The 13,379-nt window shown below is 33.7% G+C and overlaps 1 non-coding gene across 1 annotated transcript; it reads left to right on the top strand.

Moving 5' to 3' along the window:
* Window positions 12,668-12,749, top strand: TRNAS-GCU. Its single transcript has one exon. It is a non-coding gene; the product is annotated as a tRNA-Ser (tRNA).

Below are 13,379 nucleotides of genomic sequence, written 5' to 3' on the forward strand. Positions count from 1 at the left end.
CTCCTCGAGGAAGTCGCCGCGGCAATGGGGGCAGAGGAGAGGGAGGGGAAGGGAAGGAGAGGGGAGACGCTCATGTCGCACACGTGGCCACCAGAAGGTGAGCGGGACGCGGAGCAGGTTGATGGGAGGCGGCGGACGACATTAGCTCTCGCGGGACCCGCCGGCCCCCTCGCCTGCGCTCTCCTGTTCTGGGTTTCGGGAAATGGGTGGGTTGGGTACTTGGGTGGGTTGGCGGGTCTGTCTGACGCGCAGCCTCTTTCCCGTGTCGTTTCTTCATTCCTACTCATGCGGTGCCGCCGTGACAACGAGGAGAAATGATTGCCCGCACGGGCGTATGACTGCCTCTCGTACACCACTTCTCGTATCTTATTCCCATTTATCTGTGTGAGTACGGGCCGCAATCCACCTCGCGAATTCAGCTCAAATGAGCTCAAATTGAATTACTCTTTAATAAACGACCGAGCACGAGTTAAAATTCAGCTCGAGCTGGGGTCAGCTCACTCATAATTCGGCTCCGTAACAGCTCGAATATAGTATATATATATATATATATATATAAGTATTATATATATATATATAGAGCTGGGGACTCACTTATGTTCGGCTCGAAAACAGCTCGTGTATTATATATATATAATTATATATATATATAAATATATATATATATAATTTGATATTTAGCGCAACCTAAATATAAAGTACAATTCAATTACAAAATGACTCATTTATATATAAAATTTTAATCATTAGGTCAAAATATAACAAGTAAAATCTTATAAATCTATTTCCTATTTATATTCTTTCTAATCCTTTTAAATTCTTATTCATAGGCCAGCTCATATTCGGCTCGATACTTTAACGAGCCAGCTCGTGCCAAACACGAGCCGACCCTAGTTCGCTCGTGTTCAGCTTGTTGACGCCTCTAGTTGTGAGTCCGGCTATGATGTTTTTAAAACCACTAAAAGTGCTAGGCCAATTTGCATAAAAAAATTCACAAGTTTTGAACTTTTGCAAAACTGGGTTATTTTTTTCGATTTTGTAGATTAGATCTGAACTTTCAACAAACTGATCAAAATATCCTTATGCATTTTTGTCTCATTTTTTTCGCGTTCTTTTTTTTTCTCTCTCCGAAGAAGGCGGCGGAGGTGAAGGTGGAGGCGGAGACGGGCCTCTGCCCTTCGCACCCTCGCACTCGCCCTTACCCGTGCACCCTCCGCCCTCCTCGCCTCCAACCTCACCGAGGTCGTGTCACAACCCTTTTTTTTTTTTCTTTCCAACCCTCCTCCACCACCTCTGCGGTCCTTCGCGACGATAGCGAGGACAGTACCATGTCTTGTTCCTCTGCCTCCACCCTCCACGTCCACCTCCACTACAGCAGATTTACTATCCACTAAACAAACCCGCCGTCCTCTCCATCGCCGCAGACGACGAAGAGGAAATGCTTATCGGGGTCGAGAAGCACGTCGACGAGTGAGGGAGAGAAAAATAGTTACACTCCGGCGAAAACGGTGGTTGCGATAGAGGACAAAGGAGAGTTTGTGACCAATAATAATAATAATAATAATAATAATAATAAATAAAAGTAAAAAAAATATATTTTTTTCCTACCGGAAAGACCAAAAATTATAGAAGAATGAAAAAGATGATAAAATTGCACTGTTAAAATAAAGTTACTCTATTTTTAAAAAAAATTACACTGTTTTAAATGAAAGTTGCATTCTTTGAGACAGAAATTATATTTTTTGGGATTAGATTGTTAAGTATTGTGTGTTTGCAAGTTTCGTGAAGTGAATCGGAGTCTTGAAGAATCGGTGCGTGTCGTCTAAGATTGAAGAATTCAAGATTTTGAAGAAGTTGGAAAATAACTCACGATGTGAATCACGACGTAAAGGTAATGTGTTAATTCATGTTATGGTGATTCAAACTTAGTTATAGGCATTAGAATCATTTTTATAAATATTTAGCTGATTAGAAAGTGTTTTGGAACTCTGCGAAACTCGAAACAGTGCAAAGTCTGAAAATTGCATTGTGTACCGGTACAGCAATTGCCCCGTACCGGTACAGCCATCAACTTTGGCTTCGCAAATTTGTTCCGTCATTGTGTAACCGGTGACAGCTTCTCGTGTACCGGTACACAGTGTAAAATCGTGAAAACTTTCTAATCCGACTCCAATTGATTCTAAAGTCTATAAATAAGCTATTGGGGTTCTCTAACTCAAAAAGTATCACGAAAATACATATTTGAGAAACTCTAGAGGCTCGGATTTCATCAAAAATCTATTTTCTTCATAAAGCCTCTTTTAGGTCAAATCGAGGGATTGTAATTTGATATCAATATGTCGATTTGATCTTCTCTTCGCTTGGAGTTTTCTTTCCTGGTTCTCATCGATACTCTAAGCGAAGGATCACCGTACACATGATGTTCTTCATGACGGCGTCGTGGATTCGGCGTGATTGACGGCAGTTCGTGGATTCGGATCGTGAGCTTCGTGGATTCGGAGTGGAGGCGTTTCGTGGATTCGGAACGTGGCGTTCATGGATTCGAACGTGAGGGCGTGGACAACCCGGAGGGTAGCGCGAAGATTCATAGGAGGTTAAGAGAGATTGAGTCCGTGGAGTCGGTAATCAGCTTGTAATCTTTTCTCTTAGTGAATTATTTTTTCGCGTGTTGGTCCCGTGGGTTTTTCTCCAAGTTGGAGTTTTCCCACGTAAATCTCGATGTGATTTTTATTTTTCGCATTTATTTTTATCGCATTGAGATTTGTGATTTCTGGCTATTACACCTATTCACCCCCCTCTAGGTGTTAGATACAATCTAGATAGATCCTTGAGCTCCTCAAAACTTTCAAGTTACACTCTTTAGACGAAAGTTGCACTCTTTGGGTAAAATTTACACAATTTCTCTTTCTCTTCTCTTCCTTCTCCTTTCCCTCCACTTTTTCGTCCTCTTCCTCCTTTTTCCTCCTCTTCCTCCTCCTCCTCCTCCTCCTCCTCATCCTTCCTCTTCAGCTCGCAACCGCTGTCGCCGCCATCGTTGTACATACCCTCGCCCCCACAGCCATCCACAGCCGTCGCCGCCGCCGCCGAGAAGGTCCTCGAGCTTCGGGCCCCCTACTCCCGCCATCACCATAAGCTCCGCCACCGCCCCATTTTCCTTCTCCTCCGCAACCCCCATCTTCACTCCACCACCTATTTATATACGTATGCACGCACGCCTAGTATGCGCATATAAAAATTACGAGAAAGCGAAGACGAAGGAGGAGGAGGAAGAAGGAGAGAAAGAGAAATGGTGAAAATTTCATCCAAAACCTATAACTTTTGCCTAAAAAATGTAACTCTTATCCCAAAGAGTGTAATTTCTATCTCAAATAGTGTAAATTTTTATTTAAAATAGTGTAACTTTTTTTTAAAAAAGTGTAACTTTATTTTAAAAGTACAATTTCATCTTTTTTTTTTCTTTTTCTTTGATTTTTAGTCTTTTCTGTAAGAAAAAAATATTTTTTTATTTTTACTTTTTATTATTCTTATTTTTTTTCTCTCCATTTTTTTTTTGTCACGACCTCTTCCTTACGCTCTATTGCAGCCACCGTCCTTACTGGAGTGTAACTATTTTTCTCTCCCTTCTTCGCCTGCGTGCTTCTCGGCCCCGAGAAGCACTTTCTTTTCGTCGCCAGCGGCAGCGATGGACGGAGGATTTATTTGACGGGTAGAAAATGTGTTACAGTGGAGGTGGAGGGTGAAGGCGGAGGAAAAAGACGTGGTACCATCCTCGCTATCGTCGCGAAGGGTCGCGAAGGCGGTGGAGGAGGGTTGGAGAGAAAAAAAAAAGGGTCATGGTGCGGCCTCGATGAGGTCGAAGGCGAGAAGGGCGAGGGGTGCACGGGGTTAAGGGGCAGAGGCGAGGCCGGCCATTTTCGCCTCTACCTCCACTGTCTTCTTCGAAGAGAAAAAAAAAAGAAAGTAAGAAAAAAAGGGGAGAGAAAAAGGTTTAATATTATTTTGGTTAGTTTGCTAAAAATCCAAACTAAATTTGTAGAATCTAAAAAGACGGTCCAATTTTACAAAAGCTCAAAACTTGTGAATTTTTTATGAAAATTGGCCAAAAATAATTCTACAGTTTTTGATATTTGACTTGTAGGAAAAAAAATATCTTTCGGACTTATTTATTTAATTTCTAGAAAAATTAATGGAAAGCATACTTGTATGTTTTCTCTTATTATTTGATTATTTAATTATTTGATTTTATATATATATATATATATAATTTGATATTTATTTAAATCTACATAATATTACAACACTATAATTTATTAATAGATAATATCTAATTAGGGAATATATAACATTTATGTAAATATTTTAATATTATTATATTAGAATATATAATGTATATTTAATATTATTAAATATGTATAATAAAATAAGTTGCGTAGGCCCCTTGCTTTGGGCAACTCACGCGGTCCACGAGATTCATGCTCACTCGTGGACCGTGCGAGGATTTCATGGATACACCGCGTTGTTTGCAAGCGTGAGTTTTTTATTTTCTTATTTTCTACTCGTTTTGAGAGAATAAGTGCGTTTGGTTCGCGCTATCTTTTTAAGATGCTATTTTTTTAAGATTTTTAATAATCTAATAGAAATAAACGTATTAAATAATTTAATTGATAATATTAAATTTACTTGGGAATGAGATTCATCCCAAAATATTAATCTTATTCCCTTGAGAGAGGGTGGGTATCTTCATATTAATGGATCGGGATAATCAGAAGATGTCTAATCTCTTTCTTTCTCTTTACTCGCCGGCTAGTTGATATTATTTTTCTTTACACTATAACCTTATGTCTCTCTCTAAACTTATCTTTCTCTCTAAATTTCAATTATTTTTCTCTATCTAAACTAAGCTATCTCTCTCCCTCTTTTTCTAAAATCTCAACTCTTTCACTCTCTCTAACCTTGACTATATTTATCTTTCTATTTCTTTAATTTTGCTATCCCTCCCTAATCTATGTTCTCCCTCATTTTTAAAAAAAAATGTTGAAATTTTTTTGTAGCATTATCTAAAATTAATTAAAAAAATAAATAAATTAATTGTATATTTTTTTTGTAATTTTAAATAGTATGACTAAATAATATGACCGTACGAACCAAACACAGAAATGTCATATTCTTAGTAATAGAATGAATAGAAATAAAATTATCGAATACCTTTTTATTCCTAGTAATCTTTCATAGTGCGAACCAAACGCACCCAAAGAGTAATTTTTTCTAGAATCTGTAATTATATTTTATAAAAATAAATTTATATCAAATCAAATAAATAAAAAAATTATTTTTCAAACAAAAAAAATAGTCTATTATTACAACAAGCTAAATATGTTCTTTAACTTGTACATTAAATAAAGGCCAATTTATATAAAAAATCCACAAATTTTGAGCTTTTATAAAACTAGGCCGTCTTTTTCGATTTTGTAGATTCGGTTCGAATTTTTAGCAAACTGACCAAAATACCTTTATTATTTTTTCTCTCTCCATTTTTTTTCTCTCGTTAATTTTTTTTCTAGGCAAAGGCAAAGGCGGAGGCGGAAACGGCTCATCTCGTCTCTCATGCCCTCGCCCGCGTACCCCCGCCTTCCTCGCCTCCGACGCCGCCGATGCCAAGTTGCAATGCAACAAGAGAAGAAACAGTATAAATATCTCTAAAGTATGCAGTTTACATCTCAAAGAGTGCAACAAGAAGAGAAACAGTATAAAAATCTCTCAAAGAGTGCAAATTTCGTTTAAAGTGTGTAACTTTCATTTTAAAGGATATAGCTTATATCTCAAAGAGTGCAATAAGAAAAAAAAATAGTGTAAATATCTTCCAAAGTGTATAATTTTTATTTAAATAGTATAATTTTCATCTTAACGGGTACAGTTTACATATTAAGTAGTGTAACTTATGCTCATAATAGTGCAAAATTTGTTAAAATAATGTAAGTTTATTTTAACCGTGCAATTTCATCTTTATATTTTTTTTATAATTTTTTGTCTTTATTTTTTCTTCTTTCTTCCCCTACAATTTTTTTTTGTCACCCCTCTCTGCCAACGGTCACGACGCCGGCGACGACGCTGCTAAGGACTGCCCACTCCGAGGTTGCGGCGCCACAGTGACCTCCGCGGCGTCGGCGCTGGCGAAGATACGTCGTCGTCGAATGCGGCAGAGGATGAGGGAGAAGAAGAGGACGAGAAAGGCGAGGAAGGCAGAGGGTGCGGCAGGGGGGAGGGCATGAGGGTGAGAGGTGAGGCAGGCCGTTTCCGCCTTCGCCTCTGCCTCCGCTGCCTTCGTGAGAGAAAAAAAAAATTAACGAGAGAAGAAATAAAAAAAAACAGAGAGAATGAGGAGAGAGAAAAAATAATAAGAGTATTTTGGTCAGTTTACTAAAAATTCGAACCGAATCTGCAAAATTGAAAAAGGTGTCCTAGTTTTACAAAAGCTAAAAATTTGTGAATTTTTTATGCAAATTAGCCTTAAATAAATATATGGAATCAATGTTGCAATACATGTTGCAGTACAGAATTTTTTATCTAAAAATTAATTTGATTTTTTCGTAACTATTTTGTGTGTCGAATTCAACAAAACTATCTCCTTTTTGAGTTTTATCTATGTAAATTTTTAAATGCAGATCTAAATTAGTTATATAAGAAATGTTACAAATTTTTTTTAATAAATCGATATTAAGGAGTTTCGAGTATCAAAAGTGCTAAAAATATATTATTATTATTAGTTAAACGAAAAGTAGCTTTCCTTATAAAAATTCTTGGAAAACCTCTAATTATAGGCCACTTTGTAATAAACACTCCAAAATTATTTTAATCGAGTTAAATACTTTGAAGCAGATATTTGTCACAAGCGGTGGATCTATGAGCTGTCAATCATTAATAGTTCATGAAAATTTGCAGATTTATTAACTCAAAGTGTTTGGAATAGTTAAATTTTATAGAATATTTGTTAAGTTTAACAAAATTTAGTTTAATTAATAAAACCTACGTAAAAAAAAACACACAAAATCAATGGATCGTTAATATTAAAAAATGGTTTTTGGTTGTTTTTCAAGTACGTATAATTGAATACATATTTAGGCCGCATTTGGATACCTCTAAAAATGTAGCAAAGTTAAACTATGCTACGTCGGTAGGAAAATAATCCTATAAAGCGTTTGGAAGAAAAAAAAAAAATTACGTAATTTTTAGAGTATAGTTATACTATACTCCAAAAAATGAAGTAAACTTACAATCCACTTTAATCAAAGAAAAAAAAATCCCCCATTTTGGGCTCCCAAAGATGTATCAATTCCTAAATTTTAAATTTTAACATAAAATTTTAAATTTCAAATTTTAAAATTTTTAAATTCAATTTTAATTTTGATTTTAAATTTTAAATTTCAAATTCCAAACAGTTCAATTTTCAAATTTCAAATTCTAAATTCCAAATTTCAACTTTCGAATTTCAAAAAGTTCAAATTTCAAATTTCAAATTTCCAATTTCTTTCGAAATTCGAGATTCGAAATTCGAACTTCGAACTTCGAACTTCGAACTTCGAACTCAAACTTCAAATTTCAAAAATTTCAAATTTCAAATTTTAATTTAATTTTAAATTTTAAATTTTTTATTTTAAATTTTCAAAATTTAAATTTAAACTTAAATGTTAAACTTTAAATTTATAAATATGTAAATTTATAAATTATTAAATTTAAAATTTAAAATTTTAATTTTAAATTTAATTTTATATTTTGAATTTTGAATTTTAATTTTTAAAATTATATTTTTAAATTTTAAATTTTGAATTTTGGATTTTGAATTTTGAATTTTAAAATTTTAGAAATTTAATTGTTATAAATACTGTGGAATTGCATGATATGTATCCAAACAGCTTAAAAATGAAGCTGTGGAATTTTTTTATAGTTACAAGATTCCATATTTCATTTAGACCAAAACCATAGAATAAAAATTTCATGGAGTTTTTTAACTATCCATCCAAACAGAGCCTTAGGATGTATTTGGTTTGATGTAAAAATGGGTGGAAAAAAAATTTTCGATGGAAAATTGATTTGCGACTTGTTTGTTTCGACGCAAAATATTTTTCCGAGAAAAATAGTTTTATATATTTGAGAGAAAATTTCACCATTCGGTTTCCACGTGAGAATGGCGGAATACGAAAACGTGGAGTTGCGGAGCCAAAAAATCACGGCTCATGGTGTGTTTTCATGGGGTCCACGAGGCCACTTCAGCCCCGTGGACGACATAAGAGGGAGGTCCACAGTATACCTCCCTCTTATTTTATATTTATATATNCAATTTATATAAAAAATTTATTAGTTTTGAGCTTTTATAAAAGTATTCCATTTTTTTGGATTTTATAGATTCAGACCGAATTTTTAGAAAACTAACTAAAATACTCTTATTTATTTTCCTCTCTCCTCTTTTTTTTTTTCTCTTGTTCCTTTTTTCCTTTCTCTCCGAAGAGGGCGATGGAAGGGGAGGCGAAGGCAGCCTGCTTCACCTCTATCCTCTGCCTCCAACTCTGTCCCGCGCGCCCTCGCCTTCACCGTCGCCGTCGCCGTCGCCTGCACATCCTCCCTCCCCCTTCCTCGCCTCCGACTCCGTTGAGGCTGCGCTTCGACCCTCCTTTTTTTTTCTCTCCAACCTTCCTCCACCACCTTCCCGGTTTTTTACAATAGTAAAGAGGATAGCGTTACGTCCTCTTCCTTTTCTTTTTTCTCTCGTTCTTTTTTTTTCTCTTCGACCCCCCTCTACCGTCTCCGCGATCCTTCACGATGATAACGAGGATAGCGCCGCATCGTCTTCTTTCGCCTTCCCCCGTATAGGCACGACACCGATGCCCAAGAAAGGGGACTTGGAGCGAATGCAAGTGAGAGCAAAGCTGAAAAAAAAAATGTACAGAAAAAATAAAAATAAAATATAAAAAAATAAAATTTTCTACAAGAAAAATAAAAAATTAGAGAGAAAAGAAGAGGATGATGAATTTGTACTATTTCAAAAAAATATTGCATTATTTCATTAAAACATTGCACTATTTTTGAAAAAAATTACGCTCTTTAAGAGAAAAAATATATTTTTTTGATGAAAATTACACTATTTGAACTAAAATTGCACCATTTGAACGAAAACTGTACTATTTGGCCAAAAATTACAGTATTTGGCCAAAAAGAGGAGGATGAGGAGGAGAAGAAACAATGTAATTTTTTGCTAAATAGTATAATTTTCATTTAAAGAGTGTAATTTTCATTCAAAGAGTGCAACTTTCATCTCAAAATATATATTTTTCTCTCAAAGAGTGTAAATTTTTTTAAAAATAGTGCAACGTTTCTCTGAAATAGTGCAATATTTTTCTGAAATAGTACAAATTCATCATCTTCTTCTTTTCTCTCTAATTCTTTATTTTTTTTGTAGAAAAAATTATTTTTCTTTACGTTTTATTCTTTATTCTTTTTATTTTTAATTTTTGTATATTTTTTTCTCGGCTTCGCTCTCACTTGCACTCACTCCGAATCCTCCTTCTTTGGCATCGGTATTAGTGCCGGCACTGGTGTTGGTGCCGGCACCGGCGTCGGTGCCTGCACCGATGAACGCGAAGGAAGAGGATGCGGCACTGTTCTCGTTATCGTCGTGGAGGGTCGCGGAGACGGTAGAAGGGGTTGAAGAGAAAAAAAAAAATAAAGAGAACAAGAGAAAAAAAATGAGAGGAAGAGAACGTGACGCTGTCCTTTTTACTGTTGTAAAGAGCCGGAGAGGCGGTGGAGGAAGGTCAGAGAGAAAATAAAATAAAAAAAGGTCGAGGCGCGGCCTCGGTAGGGTCAGAAGCAAGAAAGGCGGAGCAAGGGTGTGTGGGCGAGGGCGAGGGCGAGGAAGCACGGATAGAGGCGGAAGCAGAGGATAGAGGCAATGCAGGCCGCCTCCGCCTCCGCCTCCGCCGTCCTCTTTGGAAGGAAATAAAAAAAAAAAGAACAAGAGAAAAGAAAGAGGAGAGAGAAAAGATAATAAGGGTATTTTGATCAGTTTTCTAAAAATTCGGTCTAAAATCCAAAAATACAGCCTACTTTTACAAAAACTCAAAATTAATAGATTTTTTATGCAAATTGGCTATATATATATATATATATATATATATATATATATATATAAGTAGGTCTTGTGTGTAATTAGGAACGTATCGACAGGCCTCGTGCTACTAAGACTTTTTTTTTATGGAGCCTTCCGAATCAACAATCGGCCTCGTTAGATGTGATCTAATGTATTGAAGTATCTAAGAAAATTAAATTTTTTAATTTTTAGATATCATTTACCTAGCGATAAAGTGATCAAAATCAATCATTGTTAATGGACCCAAGGTGTTGATATATATCGTTTTGCAAGCTTACAGTTTAGAATATCCAAATCTATAGGGAATTTGGAGTCGATATTCTTTTATATCTATAGCAAAACAATATCGTTTTGATCGAAAAATTTTAATGTTATATCATATTTTTGTGAGATTTTATGTTTTCAGGACTGTTGAGTTTGAACCCTTTCGATCATGATATATATCGAAAATACAAATTTATTTTTAAGATACTTCATAATATGCATAGGATCAATTCTTTTTTAACGGAGACCGATCGTCGATTGAAACAACTACAAAAGATCTATCATCGAAAACTATCAGCATCAACAACTTGGTACTATAGGATAGCATATCCAGCTATTCATATACTATCATTGTGTATATTATATTATCTATATATAATATATTTATATATATATATAGTATATTTATTATTAGTATATATTACACCGTGTCTAGGATGATGTGGGCCATCTAGGATTGAGTGATTGTTCTTGAATGGTATAATCCTTAACGGCATAAATATAGTCAAATGGTTAAATTCTAACGGCGCGAAAACTCAACCGTGCCACAAGTGCTTAATGCTATCGTATATCCAAGGCCGGAATATATATATATATTATATAAGATTAATATATATAGATATCACTTATATGAGAGAGAGAGAGAGAGAGAGAGAGAGAGAGCTCCACTAACTATACTCTCTTTTTTATTATGAGTACGCACACCCTCGTTACTCATTAAGTTGTTTTCGAGATAGAGCTTCCCGATCGCGGATACACCGATTAATATTATCGTAGAGTAGTTTAACGTCTAGAAATCAAAATTTTATAATTAACTTTCTGACATTATATAATTTACAATCAAAATGGTCAAAAAATTGACAAATTTAACGGCCGGGTATGGAAATATTGCTAGTTTAAGTGTAAAAGATAGAATCAGTGTTAAATTTTTTATTAGAAAATTCTATTCACTAAAAATGAACGGCTAAAAATAAAAATTTCATAAAAATAATAATAAAAAGACTGGAATTTAAGATCAGATATATGTTCTTACTCTAAATAGTTGAAAAAAAAAAATTTATAAAAATTCATCAAATTTGGATTGTTTATAACATTAAATTCACAAAACGTATCACAAATCTACATTAAAAATTATCAATTTGAGCATTTGCTCACTAAGCCAAATTGATGGTTGAAAATTGATGAATTGTGTTTCAAATACTTTTAATAGTGTAGATATGTCTAACGGAGGCGTATCCGTCAACTTGAAAGCCGCTCATTGAAAACAACTTGGTAGCACAGGGCCTCCGTAATTACCAGATGTATATCAGCCATAGCGCGGCGCTTCCTCTTCTCTCTCTCTATTCTCTCTGCTCTCTTCTATCTAGTATATATATTATTATATATATATAATATATATATATTATATATACTTTATTTCTAAAATATATATTCATTTATTATTATATAATATTTTATTTATAAATTTGTAATTATTTATTCCTAAATATATAACTCCTATATATTATGTAATATGTTTATGATAATTTTAAATATATTTAATCTTTATATAAAATTATAATAATAATAATATATATATATAGTATATTAATTATTATATATTAATAATATATATAATAAAAATATATTAATTATTTTTTCATCTATTTTTTTTTCCTTCAACGAAATAACTATCATGAAAAACTATTTTTTTTTCCTACAAACCAAACACTAAACGACGTAAAAATTTTTTTTCACCGAAAATTTTTTTCTACAGTTTTACATGGAATTAAACACTCCCTTACTCTCTAAAAATTATTATTTACATGAAATATTCTTTTTTCTTCTAAATATTTCTGCAGTACCTTGTTAAGCGGCTTGTGATTTAATATAGGTAAAAATGTATAAAACCTACATTAACTATTGGCCATTTTTGAACCAACTATTTAATTTTTCAAATTTTAATTTTGCTATCTAGTCTTTCAATTTATTTAATTTACATCACTCAACAGCACTTTTGATTTCAAAATTTGAATGCATTGTTTATCTTTACAAGTTAGCCAGTATACTTCATATAATTCTTGCAACTATAAATTTATTAAAATAAAAAAATTAGCGTAAGTTAAGTTAAAGTGCTATTAACTAATTCAAACCAAATAATTGAAAGGTTGGCTAGTAAAATAAAAAATTTAAAAGCTCAAGCAGTGGATTCAAAATAGATAAAAATTTTATGACGTGATCGTTTATAATTTATTTTATATAGAACTGCTTTAACATAAAACTGTCGCTTTGGCCGAGTGGTTAAGGCGTGTGCCTGCTAAGTACATGGGGTTTCCCCGCGAGAGTTCGAATCTCTCAGGCGACGATTCAATTTTTTTTATTTAAAAGTGTTTTTGTTCTGTTTCTTTCAATTTATTTCCATTATTATGTTGTTCTTCCCCAGCTATCTGCAGCAGAGCCACCGAAACTATGGTCTCAACCGTCGTATTCTGAGTGAATTTTCAAAAATCCGAACTAGGACTACAAAAATCGAACCCAAATTGGACGAATTTTAAAAATCTATATCCAAATTCAAACTCGACAAAAAATTTGAAACCCGAACAAGAACCCAAACCCGAAAATCCCAACCGGAAACAATTATTTCTCTTTACAACATTTCAAAATATATTACATTAAATTTAAAATTTTAAAATACAAAATTCAAAATTGGACGAATTTTAAAAATCTATATCCAAATTCAAACTCAACAAAAAATTTGAAATCCGAACAAGAACCCAAACCTGAAAATCCCAACCGGAAACAATTATTTCTCTTTACAACATTCCAAAATATATTACATTAAATTTAAATTTTTAAAATACAAATTCAAATATAAATCAAACATTTCTATATATATTATATATAATGTAAAATATTTTTGGATTCAGGTCGGGTTCGGGTACAATTAAAATTTATATCCGAATTCAAATTCGTCGGATTTTTATTTTTAATATCC

Source organism: Ananas comosus, linkage group 2, assembly GCF_001540865.1.
Source record: "Ananas comosus cultivar F153 linkage group 2, ASM154086v1, whole genome shotgun sequence".
Taxonomy (NCBI): Eukaryota; Viridiplantae; Streptophyta; class Magnoliopsida; order Poales; family Bromeliaceae; genus Ananas; species Ananas comosus.